General features: G+C 44.6%; 1 long non-coding RNA gene across 1 annotated transcript; it reads right to left on the minus strand.

Annotated features, from left to right (window-relative positions):
- Nucleotides 1-983: 983 nt before the first annotated feature.
- LOC114814962 lies at nucleotides 984-24,862 on the minus strand. The gene is made up of 2 exons (XR_003762752.2): nucleotides 24,728-24,862; nucleotides 984-1,194 (listed from the first exon to the last, which is right to left on the minus strand). It is a non-coding gene; the product is annotated as an uncharacterized LOC114814962 (long non-coding RNA).
- Between the last annotated feature and the right edge of the window lie 528 nt (nucleotides 24,863-25,390).

The raw sequence follows: 25,390 nt of genomic DNA on the forward strand, positions 1-25,390 counted from the left end.
GAAGGTCTCTTGGAGGAAATGTGACCTTATTAAGACTTTGAAGGTGCGGATAGTGGTGTTCTGGGATATATGGAGGGGGAAGAGTTCCAGTATAGAAGGAAGACATGGAAAATGGGTCAGTGCCGAGACAGAGGAGATGGGGCACCAAGATGGACGAGATGAGAGCATCATCTGCTAACTCTGTTGTATCATGGCCTCCCAAGCACTTAGTACCGTGCTCTGCACATAGTAAATGCTCAATACCATTGATTGATATGTCCCTATTATTATTAAATTCTGCATTGGCTGTTAGAAGGGAGTTTGATGAAATAAAAGGTAAAGGTGCCATGGCAGAATCACATTTTCAGTGGCTACAGACAAGTTTTAGACATTTGCTTCAAGCCCGGTGGATTTATCTCCCCGGGGAAAGCTCTAGGCAACTTAAAAGTGTCCAGTTTTATTTAAAACCTTGGTGGTCCTTAAGGGTTACCCTACTGTTCCAGGCTGGTACAAAGTTAAACAGAGCTCTTTGTTGCTCTTGAATGTGACATAATCCTTTCATCTGGCCTCGTGAATGTGTTCCAGGCTCCTTTGCCCCACTGGGATGCCTTGTGGCACCTTCAACACAAACTAACCCATCTTCAAAGCCCAGAATTCTGCAATCCAATCTAATTCCAGTAAACAGGAGACGTGATCAGTGTTTTCCAGGACCGGACCATCTATCCCTCGTTTAAACCTAAGGAAGAATGAGGGAAGTAAGAAATACCAACATCCTCTCTTTATTTGATCTTTCTGGGTTTGTAGCATCTTATCTGTGGGGGTGGATGAAAATTAATTATTTATTCACCCTATAGAGGATAGAGAATGTTACAGTAGGGCATTAATGGTCCCTATTGATAAAAAGACTATATATCTAGGTCTGTATATGTACATGCTGACAAATATTGTCTGAATGTTTGCTAATTCGAAGCTCTTTGAAGAATGCATTGGGGAGATCAAAGACAAAAGATTAGAAAGTTTTTAATAAAGTGAAGAAGGATCAGGCCAGATCAAAGGGACCAGCTGACAGGAAATAGCTAGGTGCCCAGTGTTCAGTGACACTTGCCTGCTGTACGCTGATTCCTGTGTTAATGTGGGGTCAGGAAGAGGGTTGCTTTACATCTTATTGTCTCCATGCTTTGCAAGCTGGGTGTGTCTTTGTTCTTCTCTTTAATCCTTTAGGAGGAAAAAAAATCAGAACAGAAAAGTCTCAGGTCAGTTTAGCCCCAAGATTTTTTTTTTTCCACCAGCCCATTTTGTTTTAGGATTTGGGGTTTGGATGATGGGGGGGAGGGATTCATTTTATTTTATTTTTTGAAGAGCCCAGAGGACGACTTCTAAAATGTAATTAGTCGGATTAAGAAGAGATTCGATGATGGATGGATTTAGGGGCTGGCTGCCTTGTCTTTTATCTGTGCAAATTGGGATCCTTTGATAAATCACCACCAAGCCCTTTCCTGATGATGATTTGCTTCAAACTCATTTGCTTAAAGTTTAGCTGCAGCCAGGGTCTTTCCAAGGAATGAATGGCTCAATCAGTTCATTGGCAGTGAGGCCTGAATCTGCACCTCTGCACCCACAAGTTTCTGGTTCTTGGGGTGGAAGTGGCAGTGGGCAAGCTATGGTGCTGGCTGAAACACAGAGCCCTGCATTAGAGGCCCCAATTAACCATTCCAACTATTTCTGAAATCTTGGCAATCAATCTATCAGTAGTATTTACTGTCATCTCTGTGCCAAACTTCCAAGGACTTTGGGACAATGTAACAGATGTAAAAGCCATAATCCCTATCCTCAAGGATTTTATAATCTAGCAGGGATGATCATGATGGAGTCTAATAATGATAATAATAATTATGTTATGTGTTAAGCGCTTACTGTCTGCCAGGCACTATACTAAGCACTGGAGTGGATACAAGCAAACAAGATTGGACACAGTCCCTGTCCCACATGGGGTTCACAGTCTCATTCCCCATTTTACAGATGAGGTAACTGAGGCATAGAGAAGTGAAGTGAGTTGCCCAAGGTCACACAGCAGACAGATGGCAGAGCCGGGATTAGACCCCAGGTCCTTCTGACTTCCAGGCCCGTGCTCTATAGGAAAATTAAATGGGGAAAGTATCCTGGAGGAGGAAGGATTTCGGAAGGACTTTGAAGTTGGGAAGAGCTGTGATCTTGCTGATTTTATGGGTCGGAGTTCCAGACAGGAGGAATGGTGAGAGAGCAAAGGGAAAAAGGTGGGAGAGTTGAGAATGAGGTACAGTGAGAACTTTGGGTTGGGTGGAATGGAGAATGTAGAGAGAGAAGGGAATTGATAACAGGGAGAGAGCTGATGGAGTCCCTAAAAACCAATAGTCAAAAGTTTCTGTTTGCTGTAGAGAAGCAGCATGGTTTAGTGGAAAGAGCACGGGCTTGGGAGTCAAAGGTCGTGGGTTCTAATCCTGACTCTGCCACTTATCAGCTGTGTGGCTTTGGGCAAGTCACTTAACTTCTCTGTGCCTCAGCTACCTCATCTGTAAAATGGGGATTAAGACTGTGAGCCCCACGTGGGACAACCTGATTACCTTATATCTACCCCCGCGCTTAGAACAGTGCTTGGCATGTAGTAAGCACCTAACAAATGCCATCATTATTATTGTTATTATAGAGGGAAATGGGTAAACTTTGAAAATTTTTGAGGAGCGGAGAAGATGATAAAATTCCAAAGTTCCAAAAACAATAAGGGCAGCTGAGTGAGGTCTGGACTGGAGAGGAGAGAGACTTAACACACACACACACACACAAAAAATCGTGAGAAGACAGATATAGAAGTCTAGCTAGAATTTGATGAGCCCCTGTATGAGAGTGACAACTGGATGAAAAGGAAGGGCTGAGGAGGAAAAACTGACACGATTTAGTGACAGACTGAATGCTGAAGATGAAAGAGGGGGAGTCAAGGATAATATCAAGGTTTTATATGGACTTTGGAGTTTCGGAGGATGGTTTTGTTATCAATTGAGATTGAAAGTCAGATAAAGGAGTGGATTTAGGATAGAAGATGAGAAGTACAGTTTTGAAAATATAGAGTTTAAGGCTCTAGGTGACATCCATGTGGAGATGTCCTGGAAGCAAAAGGAAATGTGAGGATGGGACTAGTGAGGTAAATTTAGGAGTCATCCACTGAGAGGTGGTAGCTGAAGGTGAAGATGTCTGCTGCATGACTGGGCAAATCACATAACATCTCTCTGCCTCAATTATCTCATCTATAAAATGGGGATTAAAACCCATTCCTTCCTACTTAAACTGTGAGCCCTATGTGGGATAGGTACTATGTCTAATCTGATTATCTGGTATCTACCCCAGTTCTGAGAACAAGTATAAAGTGGATTTGGGGACCCAGTGGAATAGGGAACCTAGAATAGAGTTTAGCTCTGGGAACCTTAGGCATGAGGCAGTGTAACCTAGTAGATAGAGCATGGGCCTGGGAGTCAGAAGGCCTGGGTTCTAATTCCAGCTTCACCACATGTCTGCTGTGTGACCTCAAGCAAGTCACTTTATTTTTTCTCTGCCTCAGTGGCCTCATCTGTAAAATAGGAATTAAGACTCTGAGTCCCATTTGGGACATAGACTGTGTTCAACCTGATTAGCTTGTATCTCCCCCAGATCCTAGTACAGTGCCTGGCACAAAGTAAGTGTTTAACAAATACCATAAAAAACCTTTGCTCAATAAATACTCAATAATATTTACAGTCTACCTACATTGCACACATCACTAAATTAGGCAGCGTGGTTCTTTCTGGATAGCAATGTATGAGGGTATCAGGTTCAAGGTAATCTTCTCTTCTGTTCATACATTCTGTGCTCTGGTACATATTCTGTCAATAGACCCTCTATCAGGGCTGTCAGAGAGAAATGATAATAATAATAATAGTAGAAATTGTATTTATTAAGCATTTACTGTGAGCAGAGAACTGTGATATACACTGAGAAAGAAAGAATTAGACATGGTCCCTGGCTCTGAGGGAGCTCACAGTAACGGTAATAGTTGTAATATTTGCTAAGCACTTACTGAATATCAAGCATATTAAGCTCTGGGTGGGTACAAGATAATCAAGTCAGACACATTCCCTGTCCCATAAGGGACTCACAGTCTAAGTAGGAGGGGGAACAGATATTGAATCCCCATTTACAGATGAGGAAACTGAGGCCCAGAGAAGTTAAGTGACTTATTCAAGGCTGCCCAGCAGACAAGTAGCAGATCTGGGATTAGAAATGACGTCTTCTGATTCCCAGGCCTGAACTCTTTCCAGTAGGCAACATAGGCAACAACTCTTTCAATTAGGCAACATAGCTTCTCATGGGAGCTAAGTGAGGAACATAGTCCATTTCAATAGGAGCAATATTATCAGATTTTTTAATGATATTTTGTTAAGTGTTTACTATGTGTCAAAGTGGGGTAGATACAAGTTAATCAAGTCAATCACAATTTCAGGCCCACCTGGGGTTCACAGCCTAAGGAGGAGGGAGAACAGTTATTGAATCCCCATTTTACAGTTGAGGAAATTGAAAAATGGAGAAGTGAAGTGATTTGCCCAAGGTCACTCAGAGGGTGGGTGGTGGATCAGGGATTAGAACCCAGGTCCTCTAACTCCCAGGCCTGCGCTCTTTCCATTACACCAGGCTGTTTCGCTAGTGTACGCTTGTGTCCACAGATGTATGCTTGTGTCCACAGATGTGTACTCTTACCTTGGAGTAAACGCCTACCATCAGCGGAATCGACTTCTTCATCCCTCAACATCCTTCTGCACGTCAATTGTGAATAGGGATCAAGTCTGCCTATTCTACTGCATTGTACTCTCCCCAGGGAAGCACTCACGGAATGATAAGTAAATATACCCTTGTTTTCCCTCAAGAAATTAAAAGAATAGACTCTTCTGGGCTCCTTCAGGAGATATAAAAGGGCCAAAGCCCCATGTCTCATCTTCTAAAATTATTTTTAAATTTGTGAGAGACCTTGGTCCGTCTCCGTCACAGGACGGAGACCCCTAAATGTCAAGTGTCAAAAGTCAATAGGCAGGAGAATATCAGTCTGGTGGAATCTTGGCTTGGTCCGCTAGGGGGTGATACTTGTCACTTAATTAAATTAATAGTTTTGTCGCTGTACCACTTCTCCCCCATTGCCTCCTGTTTGGCAGGTTTCTGTATCAACTTATTGAAATAAGGATGTGGACCACCCAATGTAAACAAAGCCGATTATTTGAACTAATTGGGACAGCAGCTTAATTTAAGTAAGCAAATCTAATTGGATTTGTTGGCTTATCTCAGGCCAGCACAGGCCCAGTTCGGTTTGGTTATATAAACTTGTTTCAATTATCTGAGCAAGCCTCAGTTCAGGTAACTGGTTGTGCTGGGAATCGAGATTTGGATACTTTGTTTCTGATGTTAGGGTTAAAGAAAATTAATCTATCGAGCGTGATTTCCCTCACTGCTCTGATCTTGGGGAGAATGAAGAAAATTGTTCCCTCGGTTTTGAATGTCCTCCTCGTCTCTTCAGTAATCCACAGTGGTTTTTCCTTAACCTGCTACCAAAAACCCGCCTCCTTTCTGAAGCCTTCCTATATTAACCCAATCACCTCTATCACTCCAAATCCCCTTCAATATAATCATTACAGTATTTAAGTGCTTACTATGTGCAAAGCATTTTACTTTGAATCACTATGGTAGATTCAAAATAATAGGGTTGGGCTCACAGTCTATGTAGGCGATAAAACAAGTACTGAATCTCCATTTTACAGCTGCAAGGGAAAACTGTTAGGTATAACTCAGCAAATTATATGTATGATTATGTTTTTATCTGTGCTCTTGGGAATCTGTTTTGGCACTTGCCGCAAGCTTTTTCCTCTCATAAAGTTCTTTATTTGTGTTAATATAGTGTTCTCTCTATAGCTTCTAATATTCTCAGGGAATGACACTGGTTCTTGTTCTTTTTTTTTTTGAAGCTCTCCACAGTCCTAGGACAGTGCTCAGCACATAGTAGGCCATCAATAATGCTGGTGACTGACTGATGACATGGGACTTTCTTGATGCTGGGATTAGCTCACGAGAGGTATTTCAAGTTCTACCAGGACCTCACAGCTCTAGAATTACCCTATGAGCAGAGGGAATTATGGGGGGACTAATAGTAATAATGATGATGGTGATAATGTAATAATGTGTCAAGCACTGTACAAAATAGATAATCAGATCAGAAACTTTAGTAATGGCTTGTGTTAACCTAAATCAACCAGAAGAGTTTGATCTTAAAGCTGGTCTGGTATGTGCATGAAGCACAGGAAGAACAAGAATACCATGGCATCCTAGAGAAAGGCAATAGCAGTATGAATGCCAAGCTCCCCTAGACTGTAAGCTTGTCTTGGGCAGACAACGTGTCTCCCTCCCCACTCTATTACATTGTACTCTCCCAAGCGCTTAGTACAGTGCTCTGAACACAGTAAGCACTCAATAGATACTACTGATTGACATGGTTTGCATTTCCCCAAATTGGGAGTACAGTTCTTTCTGAAACTGTTGATCTGGGCGTCTCCAGACCCAATGGTGTTGGTGAAATTGTATGGAACCTCCACCCAGTACCTTTTTGAAAAGAACTGATGATCGCTCAAGAGAGGAAGTCTCTTTAGAAACCACAAGGTAGACTAGATGAGCCCCAGAAGTCAATTAATTATCAATCAATTGTATTTATTGAGTACTTACTATGTGCAGAGCACTGGACTAAGCGCTTGGGGGAGTACAATATAACAGCATTGGTAGACATGTTCCCTGACCACAGTGAGCTTACAGTTTAGAGGTCACATCCAGGCCTAGAATTCTGTGCTTCTCTAAAGTAACCCAGAAATTCCTGACTTAACAGAAGTAATACCACCAGAGTATTACAAAGAGAACATAAGTGTTCATGTTTCGGGGAGTAGATTTGGTGACCCCTCTAATAGAAAACACCTGAATGTCTCATGCCCTGAAACTGGACTCACCTATCCATCAAGAAGGCTGCCATTCACTCTTGTCAGTTAGGTGATGATTTTCCCAGGGGCAAGTGCTTCTAGAGGGACTTTACAATTGAACATTTTGAGTGAATCTCCGTAAAGAATTCTGTGCTTGGGTCAAGGTAATTTCAATTGATAAGGCAGAGGTGAGCTAACACAACTGACAGTTCCTTTAACACAATTGACAGTTCAATCAAAAGTCATGGTGCCATCCATGTACACCTGAGCAGAGGATTTGCCCAGAAAATTCAGACTCAGATTTGCTTTTGGATCTTAGGTGTTTAGATTTCTAGTCCCTCAGAGACGTTAGGACCCTGGGATTGTATCTTTAGAGAAGGGGTATTCTTCTCGAATACCAAGAGATTTTGGATTTTGAATAGTGGCCTAGAATTTAGCCATTGGGAAAATCAGGAACACTCATCCTGGAGCTCCTCCCAAATTAAGGAGAGCTGGAGGTTCCCTGAGAAAGGATCACTTTCTGCATAGAATAGAACTGTTTATGCCTTGACTGCTTCTTTGGAGGGGATTTGTCGGACCCATTGCTAAAGGTCTACTGAACCCTGTCCTGTTTGCATTCCTGAGAAAAAGACACCAGTAAATCATTAATGATGCTGGCATTCTAGCTTCTTTTGGGGAGAGCAAAAAGGTAAATCATTAATATAGTGTGACTCTCTAGCTTTTTATGGATGAAAACAATAAATATATCAAGTTGGATATTAAAATCTGAGAATGTGGAGGTCAAAGAACACACTTTAGGGGACACTCATCAGATACTGTGTTATTTTTTACCAAGAAACAGTCCTCCAACCAGTCATTTGTTGACTCAAACTTCATCTTTCCCCTCTCTCCCCAGCACTTGACTAACTCATATAGTGATCCCAATCCCACCTTTGTTATCACATATGGTGTTGTAATCAACTCTAGGCTTTGCTGAGGGGAGAAAGAGGTGGGAGAATAGGCTCCTCGCTCTGTGATCTGCCCATATGTACCTCTGCTCTGTCTCCCTCTCAATGACATTCTCAAAGCAAGGGAAAAAAAACTAAAACCCTTCCATCTGTGATCATTTAATGAAACTGCTCTGGGTTCAATAGTCTACAAATATTGAGAGGATTTGAGGAGCTCCAGGAAAGCTTTTGGAGGGCCATGCAGCAATAAATGAAAACTGCTGGGTCCCCGAGTTAAATCATTTATACCTAGGGAGGGCAGTTTATCCCACCAAGGTTGACTGAAGGCAGAATCTTCCAGCTGCTGGAAGAGGCTAGCCCTGAAATCCTGAGTCACTTCAGTTGACTATGGCAGTTGGCAGTTGATCAGTAGTATTTCCTGAGCCCCCACTAAGTGCTCAGGGGAGTGCAATAGAGGGAAAAAGACACAACTGGTGTCCATGAGAGAAAGCTGGCTGCCTGGGTATCTCCCTCAAAATCATCCTGAGCTGTGTCTCCCCCATGCAGAGCTTCTCCTTCTGTGTAATTATTTCACCCTAGAGGCTGGTGGAGCAAGAGACCCCTTGCCTAACAAGGCATAAAAGTGAGAGTTCTGACCTGAGACCCCTCCCCTCCCCTTCTTCTGAGAGAGAGTTGCTCTTAGATTGTCTAAGACTTTTTTCAGAAAAGAAGGAATTCTACTCATGACAAGCAAAGCATCAGTGAAGTGCAACCAAAATCCAAATTCCAAGGTTTAGACTTGTAGCAAAGAGAGAATGCAATGTTTGCTTAAGGAGCATGTAGTCAATCAGTCTGTCTATCCATCAGCATATTATTGAACATCCAAGAGGGCAGAGCATAATTCTAGGCCCTTGGAATTCCCATTAGAGTGTAGACATGTACCTGCCCTCAGTCTGACAGGGGATATTAGGCAAACATAAATGCAATGTAAATAGAAAGATACCAGTACAAAAATGACAAGAATGAGGAGGGAGGAGGGGGTGTGACACAGACCGTCTTGGTGATTTGGAGAGTGGAAGAGATTAATCATAAAAAGTTTCCTTGAGGAGGCCTAGAGAGGTTAAGATTTCTGTTCTTGCCCTGCCCTGTTCTAATCCCTTATTGTCTCACATAATTATTGATTACTGCATTGCTTTTTGAGTTGCATAATTCAAAGTTTCTGATTGTGGCCACTTCACTGAAATAATCCCAGAGAGTATGGCAACATATTTGGATTATCGAGGAGGAGGGCACCTGGACATCTTCTTTGAGGGGAGTCTGGAAAAAAATCTGGATAGTCTTATAATTTTCTAATGGTATTTGTTAAGAGCTTATTATGTGCCAGGCACTACACTAAATCCTAGGGCACTTAAAAGTTAATCAAGTTGGACACAGTCTCTGTCCCACATGGGGATCACAGTCATAATTTGCAGATGAGGTAATTGAGGCACAGAGAAGTTAAGTGGTTTGCCTAAGGTCACACAGCAGACAAGTGGTGAACACAGGATTAGAACTCAGAACCTTCTGACTTCCAGGCCCATGCTCTATCTACTGGGACCACTGCTTCTTTTTTAGGGGAAGCTCCTGCCTGCCCACTAGATGCGATATCCATGGAAGCAGAGACGTAAAATGAGTTTTGGGGGGCCTCTAGGGGGTTTGCCAGTGAGCCCAGGAGTGACTGTCCACAGTGACAGTCCCAGATTAATGGAGGGCCCACAGGTTCCCCTGCTGTCTAGGTGAAACCCCAAAAGGCAGCCACTCCAAGTGTACATTTTCCCAGATCTGTTACTAGTTTCAAGGGGCCAGAATTGGCTGGGATGAAGGGACTTCTTTTTTCTATCTGGAGCCAGATGTTGTGACCCCACACCTTTCTCAGGAACAAGGAGCAGAAAGAGTTCCTGAGGTGCTTCCTTTCCTTTCTATAAGGTCATGAATATTTGTGCCATTGATTACGGTGATAAACTTTTGTGATCACCCCAGGGAGGACCCCATTTTCAAAAGGGCCCCAAGGAAACAATTGCCTTATTCATTAGTAGATGTCATTTACTGTCTGAGGTTTGTAGCTCCAGAAGCTGAGGAAGTTTCTTCTCCCTCAATTCCTCCTATCTATTTTCCCATAGCTATTCCAAACCTTTAACTCCCTCCTGAAATCTCATGTCCCACCAACCCTCTCTCTCTTCCCTGATAGCCTTGCCAACTACTTTGTTGACAAAATTAAAACCGTCATGGGTATCCTCACCTCTCTGGATCCTCTCTCTTGTTCCCTCCCACTCCTATTTTTACTCTCATCCAGCTTGGCCATCTCCAAAGAGGAGAGAGCCTGCTGCTTTCAAAATCTATCCCATTCAGATGACTCCTATACCACCCCTTTCCACCTTCTAAAAATCTTTCCATTCTTCTCTCCCTGATGGCCTTCTTTAACAGCCACTCTGTGATGGACCCTTCCCGCAGTCTTCAAGTATTCCTATATCTCACCTACCCTGAAAAAACTCCTTTCCGGATTCCACTGCACTAGTCACCTACCGCCCCAACCATTCCCCCCTCACCCCCCATTCTTGTCCAAATTCCTTGAGTACATTGCAAAATCCACTCCCTCCACTTCCTCTCTTCCAAATCCCATTCCGTTTCCCCTTAATCTGATTTCCACCTCCGTCACTCTTCATTCCATTAAGATTGCCCTTTACTCCACTGAGACTGTCCTTTCCAAAGTCACCAGTGATTTCCTTATTTCCTTCTTGCCAAATCTAACTTTACCCATCCTAATCTTCCTCAACTCTCAGCTGTCTTGCACTCCATTAAACACTTCCTTCTTCTGGAAACTATTTAACTTTGGGTTTTCGGAGACAGTTCTCTCATGATTACCTCTCCAGCCAATCTTTCTTAGTCTTTTACTGTGACTCTTCCTCTGCCTCCCACCCCCTATCTGTGAATATCCTGCTAGACTCTGTTCTGTGTCTCTACCTCTTTTCAATTTACTCTCTCCCCTTTGGGGAACTCATCCATTTCCAGAGCTTCAACTCCCACATTTATTTGGGTGAATCCCACATCTACTTCACTGACCAGTATCTCTCTACTTCTACGCTATCTCATATTTCCTTCCACTCCCAGGACATTCATACATGGCTATTCTGTCAGCACCTAAACCTCAATATGCCCCCCCCCCCCAACTCATCTTCTTTTCCAAATCCTCTCCTCCATATAACTTTTCTACCACTATCCTCTCTGTCTCTCAAGCCCATAAACTTGGCTTTATCTTTGATTCCTCTCCCTCCTAACCACCATATTTAGTCTGTAGCCAAATCTTGCAGTTTCTTCTTCTATAACATTTCCAGGAACCATACTCTCTTCTCCATTCAAATGTCCACCACACTGGTCCAGACAATTGTTATATCCTGGCTCAACTACTGTATTCAACTTCTTGCTTATCTCTCTGCCTCCAGCCTCTCCTTTCTCTCTTGTCTGACTTCACTCTGCCACCTGCATCACTCTTCTAAAACATTTTTCTACACATATCTCCCCACACCTGCAAAGCCTCTAATTGGTTGCCCGTTTCTCTCCACATCAAGCTCTCCCTACAACTGGTTTTAAAGGTACTCAATCAGCTCTCACCCTCCTACCTATCCACTCTTCTCCCACTACACCCCAACTCATGCTCTTCAGTACTGTCCAGATAATCTACTCACTGGGTTCTCATCACTCCTACCACTTTGTTCATAACATCTCCCCTGCCTGAAATTCCTTCCTCCTTTTAATCTTACAGATCCTAAGCTCTCCCCATCTTCAAAGACATTCTGAATTCACATGTCCAGAAATCCTTCTGATTAATTTCTAATGTCTAAATAATCAGAAAACCTATAAAAATATTAAACAATTCATGATAGGGCCAAGTCACCACATAATGATTGTTTTGATACAACAAATCTTACAAAGTCAGTAAAAAAAGATGGACAGCATAGAAATAAAGCAAATATGCAAACTTTCCCCCCTCCTCAAGAACTTCCAATGGTTGCCAGCTCCACATGAAACAGAAACGCCTTACAATCAGCTTTAGGGCCCTCAATCAGCTCACCCCCGTCTATTTTACTTCACTGATTTCTTACTACAACCCAGCCTCCACACTTTACTCTTCCAAAGCCAATTTACTCTAACTCAATCCCATCTATCTCCCTGCCAATCTGTTGCCCACAGCCTCCCGCTGACCTGGAACTCCCATCTCCTTTATATATGACAGAGGAGCATTCTCCCTACCTTCAAAGACTTATTAAAATCACATCTCCTCCAAAAGCCTTTATTTCCCCTACTCCCTCTCCCTTCTGCATCACCAGTAAATTTGGATATGTACCCTTTAAGGGCTTGATAAACACCCCACCTTTAACCCCAAAGCAATTACGTACACATCCATAATTTAGCTCACTGTGGGCAGGGGACATGCCTACCAACTCTGATGTATTGTACTGTAAGTGCTTAGCACAATGCTCTGTGCACAGAAGGCCCTCAAATACCACTGGTTTATTGACAGATTATTTTAACATCTGTCCCCCTTTAGACTACAAGCTCCTGGTGGGCAAGGAACATATCTACCAACACTGCTGTATTGTATTCACCCAAGTTATATTGTACTGTGTTCTGCACACACACAGTAAGTGTTTAATAAGCACCACTGATTGACTGATTGAATGGACTCTGAGAAAAGAGGTAAGGTGAGCCAGGATCATTAATACCAGGAGGAGTTTGTGGAGTGAGAGGTTAATTAAGGGAATTAAATCAGGCACACTCTGTGGATCAGCTATTCCCTTGTTGGGGGAGGAGAAAGTAAAGAGACAAATCAATAAACATTTAAAGAGATAAGTGAAGATGAAAGCCAGGGTTGTTTCTTCCAACTGTGCTACATACACCTGCCTTCCATTGCTTCATGGGAGGTGGTGAGCTAAGTGTCTACAACTGATAAAATACCAGAGCTATTGTGATGCAGGGCTGAGGTCTGACTGGGAGAGAGAGCATCAATCAGAGGGGCTGGAGAGAGCATCTGCTGAATATAAATAATTTAGAGGGACCAGCTCACCTCCTTTGAACTCCCTTATGCTAAGGGCTGGGTAGAGTGCAGATTGACCTCTCCTCTCATCCCTCGGTCCCTTTGAAGCCATTGTCAGGGAGAGATATTTTTGCCTTGCCCTTCCTTAGCAACTGTAGGGTCTTTGTCCCAGAGATCCACTTCTCCAAAACACCACTAAAGACCCATCTTATCCATGAAGCCTTCCCAGATTGATTGTATTTACTTCTGTTCACTCTGTCTCTGCCGTAACACTTGTGATCACCTTCATAGCACATGTACATGTGTTCTGGTTTTTGTGCTTTTAGCTTTTCTTTTCCCATAAGTGCATCAAACTCAATCCTATGGATGGTTCCCTTAGGCAGTTCCATGGGTGTATATAGACCTCATTTTTTAAAAGTTGTCAATTACTAATACATTCTTTGCCAAATTACTAAGCATCCAGTGCATTATCATCAAACAAAATAAAGTTAGCCTATAAAGTGCTCCTTATTTGGCTCTTGCAGAGAAAATGTTAGTACAGTAAGTGCTCAATAAATACATATGAGTGAATGAATTTGGGGTGCAGGGAGATGATGGTTTTCTACAGGAGAAGGTGGTAGAAAAAGGAGAGACAGACACTCATTTCTGTCACACACTCCTCTTCTCAAATACACACACTCAACTGGGTGATTTTCTTTGTAAAGAGCAGGGCCTGGAGCCCCAAAGCACCATTCTGTCCCCAGCTAGCTCATTGCTCTTTGCTTTGGCTGGAAGGGAGCTTGCAGCTTCAGGGGCACCATCACCCACTTTGGCCTTCAGGACCCCCACAGACTACTGGCTAAATGGAAGAATTAGTCCCTTTAGGGTAGAAGTAGTCCCCTTTGGGTCACTTTTTCCCCCTCTCACCCAAACTACAGGCCACATGTGGCTTATGCTTCTCTTGATTGTTTATATGTCTGCTATTTCCATTTTATAATAATAATAACAATGGCATTTGTTAGTGCTTACTATGTGCAAAGCACTGTTCTAAGTGCTGGGAGGAATACAAGGTCATCAGATTGTCCCATGTGGGGCTCACAGTTTTAATCCCCATTTTACAGATGAGATAACTGAGGCACAGAGAAGTGAAGTGACTTCCCCAAAGTCACACAGCTGACAAGCGATAGAGTGGGATTATAACCCATGACCTCTGACTCCCAAGCCTGGGCTTTTTCCACTGAGCCACACTGCTACTCTAATTTTATGTTCTCTGTAGGTCTGTAACTGGGTCTGTACTGCCTCCAGGAATCATGGCTTATTTTTCCCTTCACTCTGCACAGAGCTTGGTGCTGGGCTCTTTCAAGTCACGCACTCTCAGCCCAAACTGCTGATTGTCTGTAAATCAGGGTCAGGGTCACTTATCCGCCCTCTGGGGAGATGAAAACCCTTGTGGAAAGTCTCAAACTGAAACCAGAACTTGGGAAAGAAGATGGGACCAAAATCCAGATGGGGGAGGGTGGGTTGTCCCTGTTTTCACCCATCTATCTGGCTGGATGGGACCCATCAGCCCTTCCATTCTCTGCCTGACAGGCTAGAAAGGATGGATGCTGTTGTCCCAGAAGCTCTGGGAAGGGGAAAACCTCATAGAGCACAGGCTTGGGAGTCAGAAGGACCTGGGTTCTAATCCCAGCTCTTCCATATGTCCACTGTGTGACCTTGGAAGAATCACTTAACTTCTCTGTACCTCACTTACTGCATCTGTAAAATGGGGATTAAGATTGTGAGCTCCATGTGGAACAGGGACTGAGTCCAATCTGATTAGTTTGAATCTACTCCAGGGTTTAGAACAGCGCTTGACAAATACCATCATCGTCATCACCATCATCTTCTTACCCTATTGGCCCTTACTTGTGCATCACCTGTGCACTTAAGTCTGTATCCCCAAAGCACTTTGATACCCCACCCCCAACTCTTATGTACATATCCTTATGCTCCACTGCTTCCTTATCTATAATTTATTTTAAGTCTATCTCCCCCACTATATGGTAAGCTCCTCAACTCAGTATGACCTCGTGGAAAGTACATGAGTCCTCTAGTCAGAAGACCTGGGTGATAAACCCGGCTCTGCCACTTGTCTGCTGTGTGACCTTGGGAAAGTTGCTTAACTTCTCTGTATCTCAGTTACCTCATCTATAAAATGGGGATTAAGACTGTGAACCCAGTGTGGAGCAGGGAGAGTGTCTAATCTGATTAGCTTGTATCTACACCAGCATTTATTACAGTGCCCTGTACATAGCACATAAATATCATAAAAAAGCTTTTGTATTGTTTTGTTTGCTTTCTCCCAAGTGTTTAGTACAATACTTTGCACACCGTAAATCCTCAGTGAATACCATAATTTCCTGAGCAAACTGCTATTCTGGCCCAGAGGGGAGCGCTGGGGGAGAAAGAGGTGGTGAGGGAAAAAGAGCCAAGAGGAGTCTCTTCCTCACACCTGCTCAGCAAAACAACATTCCTGGCCAGAAAGCCCAGAGCCTGCGACCTTGAATGCGGGGAATGTGAGAGCCAGGCTGGGCAGCACAGTAAGTCCTTGTTACTGACCGTTTACAAACTGCAAAAAAAAAAAAGCAAAAAAAAAACCAAAACACCCCAAATTGTCTGAGTAAGCAGAGTGCAAATCTTTCCAGGAAGGAAGGACTGTTTGCCCAACTTATTTAGTCAAAACATGGTGACGATCAGGATTGTTTCTTTACTTTTTCTTATTAAATTGAAAAGGAAAGAGCTTCCCCACAGCAAAACTGCCTGGCAGCACCCCTTTCCTGCGTACACTGCCCTTTTCCATACCACCCAGCAGGGTGACTTTGGGCAGGGATGGGCAAGAACACTGGCCCGTTAACACACGCTTTCCCCCACCCCCGCCACCCGGGGCCCTGTTTACCCTCTTTCCCTCCCTCCCTTTTCCCCTTCTCCATTCCATTTCTTCTCTCCAGTCTTTCCTCCTCTCCAACTCCTTTTTTTTCATTCCCCTCTTCATCCCCTTTCCTCCCTGCTCCTCAATCAATCAATGGTATTTAGTGAGAAGCAGCACCAGCACAGGCCTGGGAGTCAGAAGGACCCGGGCTAATTCCAATCTGGCTTCCGTCCCCTCCACTCTACCGAGACTGCTCTCTCTAAGGTCACCCATGACCTCCTTCTTGCCAAATCCAATGGCTCCTACTCCATTCTGATCCTCCTTGACCTCTCTGCTGCCTTTGACACTGTCGACCATCCCCTCCTCCTCCATACCTTATCTCACCTTGGCTTCACGGACTCTGTCCTCTCCTGGTTCTCCTCTTACCTCTCTGGCCGGTCATTCTCGGTCTCCTTTGCCGGAGCCTCCTCCCCCTCCCATCCTTTAACTGTTGGAGTTCCTCAAGGGTCAGTTCTTGGCCCACTTCTGTTCTCCATTTACACTCACTCCCTCGGTGAACTCATTCGCTCTCACGGCTTTGACTACCATCTCTACACAGATGACACGCAGATCTACATCTCCGCCCCTGTCCTCTCCCCCTCCCTTCGGGCTCGCATCTCCTCCTGCCTCCGGGACGTCTCCACCTGGATGTCGGCCCGCCACCTAAAACTCAACATGAGCAAGACTGAGCTCCTCATCTTCCCTCCCAAACCCGGTCCTCTCCCAGACTTCTCTATCACCATGGATGGCATGACCATCCTTCCCGTCTCTCAGGCCCGCAATCTCGGTGTCATCCTTGACTCGTCCCTATCGTTCACCCCACACATCCTATCCGTTACCAAGACCTGCCGGTTTCACCTCTACAATATCGCCAAGATCCGCCCTTTCCTCTCCACCCAAACGGCTACCTTACTGTTACGGGCTCTCGTTATATCCCGGCTAGACTACTGTGTCAGCCTTCTCTCTGACCTCCCTTCCTCCTCTCTCGCCCCGCTCCGGTCTATTCTTCACTCCGCTGCCCGGCTCATCTTCCTGCAGAAACGATCTGGGCATGTCACTCCCCTTCTTAAACAACTCCAGTGGTTGCCTATCGACCTCCGCTCCAAACAAAAACTCCTCACTCTAGGCTTCGAGGCTCTCCATCACCTTGCCCCTTCCTACCTCTCCTCCCTTCTCTCTTTCTACCGCCCACCCCGCACGCTCTGCTCCTCTGCCGCCCACCTCCTCACCGTCCCTCGGTCTCGCCTATCCCACCGTCGACCCCTGGGTCACGTCCTCCCGCGGTCCTGGAACGCCCTCCCTCCTCACCTCCGCCAAACTGATTCTCTTTCCCTCTTCAAAACCTTACTTAAAAATCACCTCCTCCAAGAGGCGTTCCCAGACTGAGCTCCTCTTCCCCCTCTACTCCCTCTGCCATCCCCCCTTTACCTCTCCGCAGCTAAAGCCTCATTTTCCCCTTTTCCCTCTGCTCCTCCACCTCTCCCTTCCCATCCCCACAGCACTGTACCCGTCCGCTCAACTGTATATATTTTCGTTACCCTATTTATTTTGTTAATGAATTGTACATCGCCTCGATTCTATTTAGTTGCCATTGTTTTTACGAGACGTTCTTCCCCTTGACGCTGTTTATTGCCATTGTTCTTGTCTGTGCGTCTCCCCCGATTAGACCGTAAGCCCGTCAAACGGCAGGGACTGTCTCTATCTGTTGCTGACTTGTTCATCCCAAGCGCTTAGTACAGTGCTCTGCACATAGTAAGCGCTCAATAAATACTATTGAATGAATGAATGAATAATTCCGACCACTCCACATGTCCACTCTGTGACCTTGAGCAAGTCACTTAACTTCTCTGAGCCTCAGTTACTTCATTGGTAAAATGGGGATTAAGACTGAAAGCCCTATGTGGGACCCCTTCAAAGCCCTATTGAGAGCTCACCTCCTCCAAGAGGCCTTCCCAGACTAAGCCCCCCCTTTCCCTCTGCTCCCCCTCCACCCTCTGCTCCCCCTCCTTCCCCCTTACCCTCCCCTCATCTGAGCCCCCCTTTCCCTCTGCTTCCCCTCCCCCACCCTCCCCCCCACCCTCTGCTCCTTCCACTTTCCCTCCCCTCAGCACTGTGCTCATTTGTATATATTATTACCCTATTTATTTTGTTAATGAGGTGTACATCCCCTTGATTCTATTTATCTTGTTAATGTTGTCTTGTTTTTGTTTTGTTCTGTTTTGCTCTGCTGTCTGTCTCCCCCAATTAGACTATGAGCCCATCACTAGGCAGGGATTGTCTCTATCTGTTGCCGAATTGTACATTCCAAGCGCTTAGTATAGTCCTCTGCACATAGCGCTCAATAAATACTAATGAATGAATGAATGAACATGGACTGTGCCCAACCTGATTAGCTTGTATCTATCACAGCAATTAGTACAGTGCCTGGCACATAGTAAGTGCTTAACAGATACCATTAAAAAAATATCGAGCCATAACTTGTGTGCAGAGCACTGGATTAAGTGTTTGGGAAGGTATGTGGGACAACCTGGCTACCTTGTATCTACCCCAGTGCTTAGAACAGTGCTTGGCACATGGTAAGTGCTTAACAAAAACCACTATTATTAATATTACAATATAGCAGAGTAGTTAGACGCATTCCTTGCCCACAGGGAGCTCTCCTCTACCTCAACTCCATCTCTTTCTCTTCCTCCTCCACCTGTTCTCCTCCCCTGTCCACTGCCCAGCAGACAGCTCAAGGTGGCAGTGTCCGTTTGGTCAGATGTCCTTGTGTTGCTGACGATAGCGAGCCTGGGAGTCTCTCCCCTCTGTCTCGCACATCTCCCTTTAATTGTGGTATTTGTTAAGTGCTTATTAAGTGCCAAGCACTACTAAGCGCTGGAAAGATCAAGATAATCAGGTCAAATATTGTCCCATTCCCAAAGGGGACTCAGAGTTGAAGGGAGAAGAAGACCAGGTAAAGAAACCCATTTTACAAATGAGGAAATTGAGGCACAGGGAACTTAAGTGACTTGTCCAAGGTCACCCAACAGGCAAATGGCAGAGGCAGGATTAGAACCCAGGTCCCCTGACTTCCAGGCCTGTGCCTTACTACTCCTCTCCTCAGCTTCTGCTTTCCTAATAGTGAGATCTAGGATGTGCAAACAGTACCTTTGGGTGTGTTTGTGTGTGTGTGTTTCTCATAAGTGCCACACACTCGTCGCTTCCCAGGATCAAACTGATTCATCTCCTCCATCTCAGGGAGTGTGACTCCAAGAAAGGTCCACGTTTTGTTGTATTGTACTCTCCCAAGTGCTAATACAGTGTTCTGAACATCTTAAACTCTCAATAAATACCATGGATTCATTGATTTGAAATCAGCTGCATAGGCTCAGAGCGGGAGGGATTGAAATGGCTGCTGGGTGGGAGTCCCCTGGTCCTTTTGCTTGTTGCAGCACAAACTTAAGCTCAAGAACCCCAAGATCCATCCAGTCTTTATCAAAAACCCCTATTCCACCTCTTCTCTTTGTTGCATAAAGCAACAACTTGGAAGAGTTTGGGAGAGCGACTCAAAATGTCTGTCCTGGCCCATTCAGACTTGACCACTGGCAGTCAATCAGGAGACTTTTATCGGACAAACTTTTTTTGTCAATAAGGCAGAGACAAATGCGTATCAACAAAGACAGAAATGGGTTTTGCTCAAGCTTAGCTCATAAGACACCTTCTCAAGGTCACACCTGGAGAGTTTCCAGTACTTTACTATTCTCGACTAAGGGAGGGAGAGCCAAGCAGAGGCATACCTATTCCATTTCTAGCTTGGCCCGTGGCTAGCGAGTGGCTGGCAATCTGCTACAAGCTAAAACTACCCTATGCTGGGCAGCAGCGGCACGGGAGAGAGTCAAGGGTGGAGGCTCAAGTTGATTGTGCAGAACGAGGCAATGATAAAACAGATTTTTACCAAGAAAACTCTACACATACGCTATCAGAATGATTGTAGATGCAAGTGGGGCATTCTGAGAGAGATGTGTCCATGGTATCGCTATCGGTCGGAGACGACTCTACAGCGTAAGATAGGTTTATAAGACACTGCCATCCACAACTTTAGGTACTCATCTTCAATTTAATGTTGGATAGGCACGCTTAAACTCTCCAGCCCTGCAAAGGAGGAAACCACTCTGTCAGGCCTGTGATAAGATTGGAGAGTGGTCACAGATTCTCACTAATACCAAGCGCCTAGAAGCCCAAGGGGTAGCCTCGTAGTAGAAATGAAAAGTCTAAAGAGCAAGCAGCCTGGCCTAGTCTAAAGAGCATGGCCTGGGAGTGAAAAGGACCTGGGTTCTAATCCTGACTCCACCCCATGTTTGCTGTGCGACCTTGGGTAGGTCATTTCACTTCTCTGTGCCTCAGTCACCTCATCTGTAAAATGGGGATCAAGACTGTGAGTCCCATGTGGGAGAGGGACTATGTCCAAGCTGATTTTTTTGGCATCCACCTCAGGGCTTAGTACAGTGCCTGACACATAGTAAGTGCTTAAAAAATGCCACAGTTATCACATAGTAAACACTTAACAAATACCACAATAATTATTATTCCATCCCAGCAACTCCCAAGAATGCTAAGGGTAACAGCATAAAGCAGGCTCACCTGGTGCCCTGTTTTTTTTTTTTTAATCCTGCACAGCTGATTCCCCAACTGTCTGTCTCAGAAAAGCAGTTGAGGGCAAAATCTCCAAGAAAAGACACATTTAGTTGCTAATGAGAAATGTTTACCTGCCTCCTCATCAGGGAAATCTCTCTCTAATGGGTACCTGAACAATGCCATCCTTTTCTAAATCATCGAGCTTTGCCCATCAATTTCATGATAAAGATAGTCCTTGAGTCTTCCAGCAGAGGGAATTAATCGACATGAATAATTTAGTCAATGAGGTAGAAAAAAAACCTGACTTTGACAGTAATGTTGGTCAGGAGAAATGGTTGGAAGACAGAGAGCAATGGGATCCCTTCTTCCTTGTAAATCTTTCATTTATAATATGATTTTCCCCTTTATTAAAATTAACCCAGGGTTGCAGAGCACTCCAAACTTGAATTTAGGCAGATAGGTTAATTTTTTTCTACTAAAATTAGGGTGGTTTTTTTCATCTGGAGACAGGAGAAACTGGTTTCCCAAATTGAAGGGAAAGGTCAGTTCTTGGAAAGTATAATTCTTAGGTGTTAGAATTTGGTAATAATGGGTTTTATTGAGTGTTCACTGAATGCAAAGCCCTGTTCTCTGTATGTGAGAAAATGCAACAGAAGCCTAAGGCACCTTCCCTATCCACAAGGAGCTTACAATCTTCATGGGAGACATGTTAAAACATTTACAAATACTGTAATTAAAATAAATTATAAAATGTACATCTGACTATACCAACGAAAATACTATGAATGGACAAAAATATATGTATATATACTTGTATAGGTATATACAGGTTCTAGAGGCAGTTGAGCTGTTATAGCTTGGTATGTGGCTCAGTGAAAGAGCCTGGGCTTCGGAGTCAGAGGTCATGGGTTTGACTCCCGGCTCTGCCACTTGTCAGCTGTGTGACTGTGGGCAAGTCACTTAACTTCTCTGTGCCTCAGTTACCTCATCTGTAAAATGGGGATTAACTGTGAGCCTCACGTGGGACAACCTGATTACCCTGTATCTACCTCAGCACTTAGAACAGTGCTCTGCACATAGTAAGCACTTAACAAATACCAACATTATTATTATTATGTTTGGAATTAATCAGAAAAGGCCTGTTGGAAAGGTGGAATTTCAGGATAAATTAATCAGTGGTATTTATTGAGCTCTTACAGTGTGTAGAGCACTGTACTAAGGGACGGTAATGTTGGGAAAGCTGTGGTCTGCCTGATACGGGAAGTGAGGGAGTTACAAGTTGAGGGGAAGAGTGTAGGTGAAGGAATGGAGAGAGTCAGACTGCCACTACCTTGCTTGGAAATTGTTTGCATTTTTGGTTTCAGACTACTCCCTCTTTGTTTTGCTGTTTCAGGAACTGGCTCTGCTTCCTGCAGTGGTCTCATTTCCTGGATGGCATTCTTGAAGTCAGTGCTACCGAGACCCTCCCCCAATCTGGGCTCCTTTCTCCAGAGTTCCAGCTCCTGGGACCTTTCTCTTCTGGGTGGCCACTTTCGTTTCCTTCTGTGTTATCTTAATGCATTTTTCTATGCATAATTAAATAGTGTAAATTTCACAAATAAAGACTAGAGCCAGGGACTCCATTGGCAAAGGCCCAGCAAACCAGACCTAAAAACCCCTCTTCACTTTGATTTGATAAAGCACAGAATTTTAAAATGCTCATTCCCAACTGTATTACAAGTTGTCTCAAATTGTTTGAAAGCCCCATTAAATGCCTATGTGATCACAGAGGAGGATGCATGGAGTGAATACTGTTCAATAATTCAGGAAGAGCTTGTTGTGGGCAGGGAACATGTCTACCAACTGTTACACTGCACACTCCCAAACCCGTAGTACAGTGCTCCACACAGTAAGCACTTGATAAATATGATTGATTGATTGATTGGTTAATTGTGATCTGTGACTGCTGTTTTGATTTCTTGCCATACTGAGGAATAGTACCTGCTGCTGAAAGTGGAGTAATAATAATAATAATGTTGGTATTTGTTAAGCACTTACTATGTGCAGAGCACTGTTCTAAGTGCTGGGGTAGGCACAGGGGAATCAGGTTGTCCCTCATGGGGCTCACAGTCTTAATCCCCATTTTACAGATGAGGTAACTGAGGCACAGAGAAGTTAAGTAAGTGACTTGCCCACAGTCACACAGCTGACAAGTGGCAGAGCCGGGATTCGAACCCATGCCCTCTGACTCCAAAGCCCATGCTCTTTTCACTGAGCCACGCTGCTTCTCTGAAGGACTGGGAATAATAAACCAGGCCAAGAGAGCAACTGAAAAAATGGAAGACCAGTTATCCTTGCCCTAGGTAGGTTGATATCCAGCTCTAAATGTCCTGAAAGCCATCTAAAATAAAGCTCAGTGTCAACTGGCTAGAATGTCCCTTAAGTAGAGCCAATTGAAATAATTGCCCCAGGCCTTGCCCCTTAAAGATGTCCCCATCTCTGTCCCCATCACTAGCAGTAAGGTAGTGGTCCCTTACTGCTGAAAGGGTGATGGAACTGTTGCTTCTGGGATTCTGGGGGATTTTCTCTTTCCTTTCCATTCAACTGGTCACACTTTGGTTCAAGAAATCTAATCTCCCAATTAAATTGCTGTAACCCTCTAGGCTGTAAGCAAATTATAGGCAGAGAATGTGCTTGCTAATTCTGTTGTATTGTACTCTTGCAAGCGCTTAATACAGTGCTCTGCCCAGAGTAAGCCCTCAGTACTATCCTTGATCAATGGATCTACCAGACTGCTCATTAGTCTCCCTGCCTTCAACCTCATCAGTCTATGCTACATTCTCCAGCCCGAAGCATCTTCCTAAAACACCACTGTGCTCACATCTCACCCTTCCTCCAAAACTTTCCATGATTACTCATTTCCCTCCATATCTAGCAAAAATGCCTGTCTTTAGGCTCTCCCCCAGTTTGCTCCTCTTTTACTTATCAATCTTCACTTATTACTCACCACCACCTGTAGTACTTACATACTCATGGATTTATGTGCTGCTACTGAAACATTTAGTTATTCTCTTTTCTGCCTAGCTATAAATTGTTAGGGGCTTATCTATCCACCCTGTTGGTTTGTAAAATGTCTGAGGGTAGTGATTGCTTTTTCTATCCCTAAAATATTCTCCTAAGTGTTTAGTACTGTGCTATGCCCACAGTAAGTGCTGAATAAATATTGTGGATTGATTGTTAGGGATGAGAAAAATAATGCCCTCAAAGTCATCTTTCCTGGTGATGACTAGACTGTAAGCTCATCATGGGCAGGGAACTATCTGATAATTCTGCTGTACTGTACTCTCCCAAGTGCTCAGTACAGTGCTCTGCACATAATACACACTCAATAAATACCACTGACTGATGACTACAGTATAGGGGTCACTCCAGGAGGGATGCTGAAAATGCACTGGGTGTTTCATTATAGATATGTTGAGGGCTGGTCAAGAGCTATCGCTATCTTCTCATATATGAGAAAAAGCAAAATAGGGGAGCAGGATGTCCTAAATATAGCCAGGCACCCCATAGGGTCAACTTTAGGTAGGAAAAAGTTGGGGAATTGTGTTTCTTGCTGGGAAAATGTGGTATTTCTGACTTTTTCTTGAAGACACACAAGTCTTTCCCTTAGCCTGGTAACTCCATATGCTCCCCTCCCCATCCCTCTCCTATTTTCATATGCAAATAGGGTCATTATGTCGCCAACTCTCCAGTGTGCGTGCGTGTGTGTGTGTGTGCGCGCCTTTGTTGGGCATTCCAGTTGGCGTTGCCCTGGTGACCAGGCTGTCAGACCTCCGAGCATGACTCCATTTCCCAACACAAAGCGCAACCCGCCTTGTGCCTTGCGAAGGGCATCAAGGAAAATATTGATCTGTGACCTGAAGACCAGAAAAGCCCAGCAGGAGGGAGACAAAGCATCCCCACATCACCTGCGGCCCGTGGGGGGGGGAGGGGGGGGGAGTTGGAGCCTATTGTTCGGAGGATTTGTACCATGGGAGCTCAGCTGACCTCCAGCTTGGAGATACTGTGTCTCTTACGAAGTAATAAAAGAAGCTTGGGTTGCCTTTGCTGACCCCCGTTCCTGGGGGAGAGGTGGTCCCCCTCCCTGGCTCTAGGTTTGCAGAGGTGTGCAAGCCACCCACGGTGCTGGAAACCCAGAGCCTGGGTTCTTACTGACCCAAAAGCAGCCTGCTCCGTGCAAAGTGGTCCGGCGTTTGGAGCCCAACAGCTTCTTCAATATTCTCTTTACATTTCCTCAGGTGTATGTGTGTAAGGATCCAAAGGCTTTTCCCCTGGATCTGATCTACCTCATCCCATCTCCTGCCTCTGTCCTGGAACACCCACCCTCCTCAAATTCGACAGTGACCCTCCCCCACTTCAAAGTCTTATTGCAGGCACATCTCCTCCAAGAGGCCTTCCCTGACTAACCTTCCCTGACTAACCCCTCTTTTCGTTTTCTTCAACTCCCTTCTGCATCGCCCTCCCTTGCTCCCTGTATTCACCTCCCCCTCGCCCTATGTACAGATCGGTAATTTATTTATTCCTATTAATATCTGTCTCCCCCTCTAGACTGTAAGCTAATTGTGGACAGGGAATATGTCTGTTACATTGTATTCTCTCAAGCGCTTAGTACGGTGTTCTGCACACAGTAACCGTTCAAAAATACGATTGACTGAGTGACAACCCCGTTTTCCCTTTGCTTAAACGTTGATCTGCAGGCATTGACCAGCAGGTGAAGACAATGAAGTGGCTGAGGGGGAAGGATAGTGTTTCTCTTTGCACTCAGGTGTGAGACGAGAGAGTAAATGATGCCCAAATGGTGCAAAAAACAGGGAAGGAG

Source organism: Ornithorhynchus anatinus, chromosome 11 (assembly GCF_004115215.2).
Source record: "Ornithorhynchus anatinus isolate Pmale09 chromosome 11, mOrnAna1.pri.v4, whole genome shotgun sequence".
NCBI lineage: Eukaryota > Metazoa > Chordata > Mammalia > Monotremata > Ornithorhynchidae > Ornithorhynchus > Ornithorhynchus anatinus.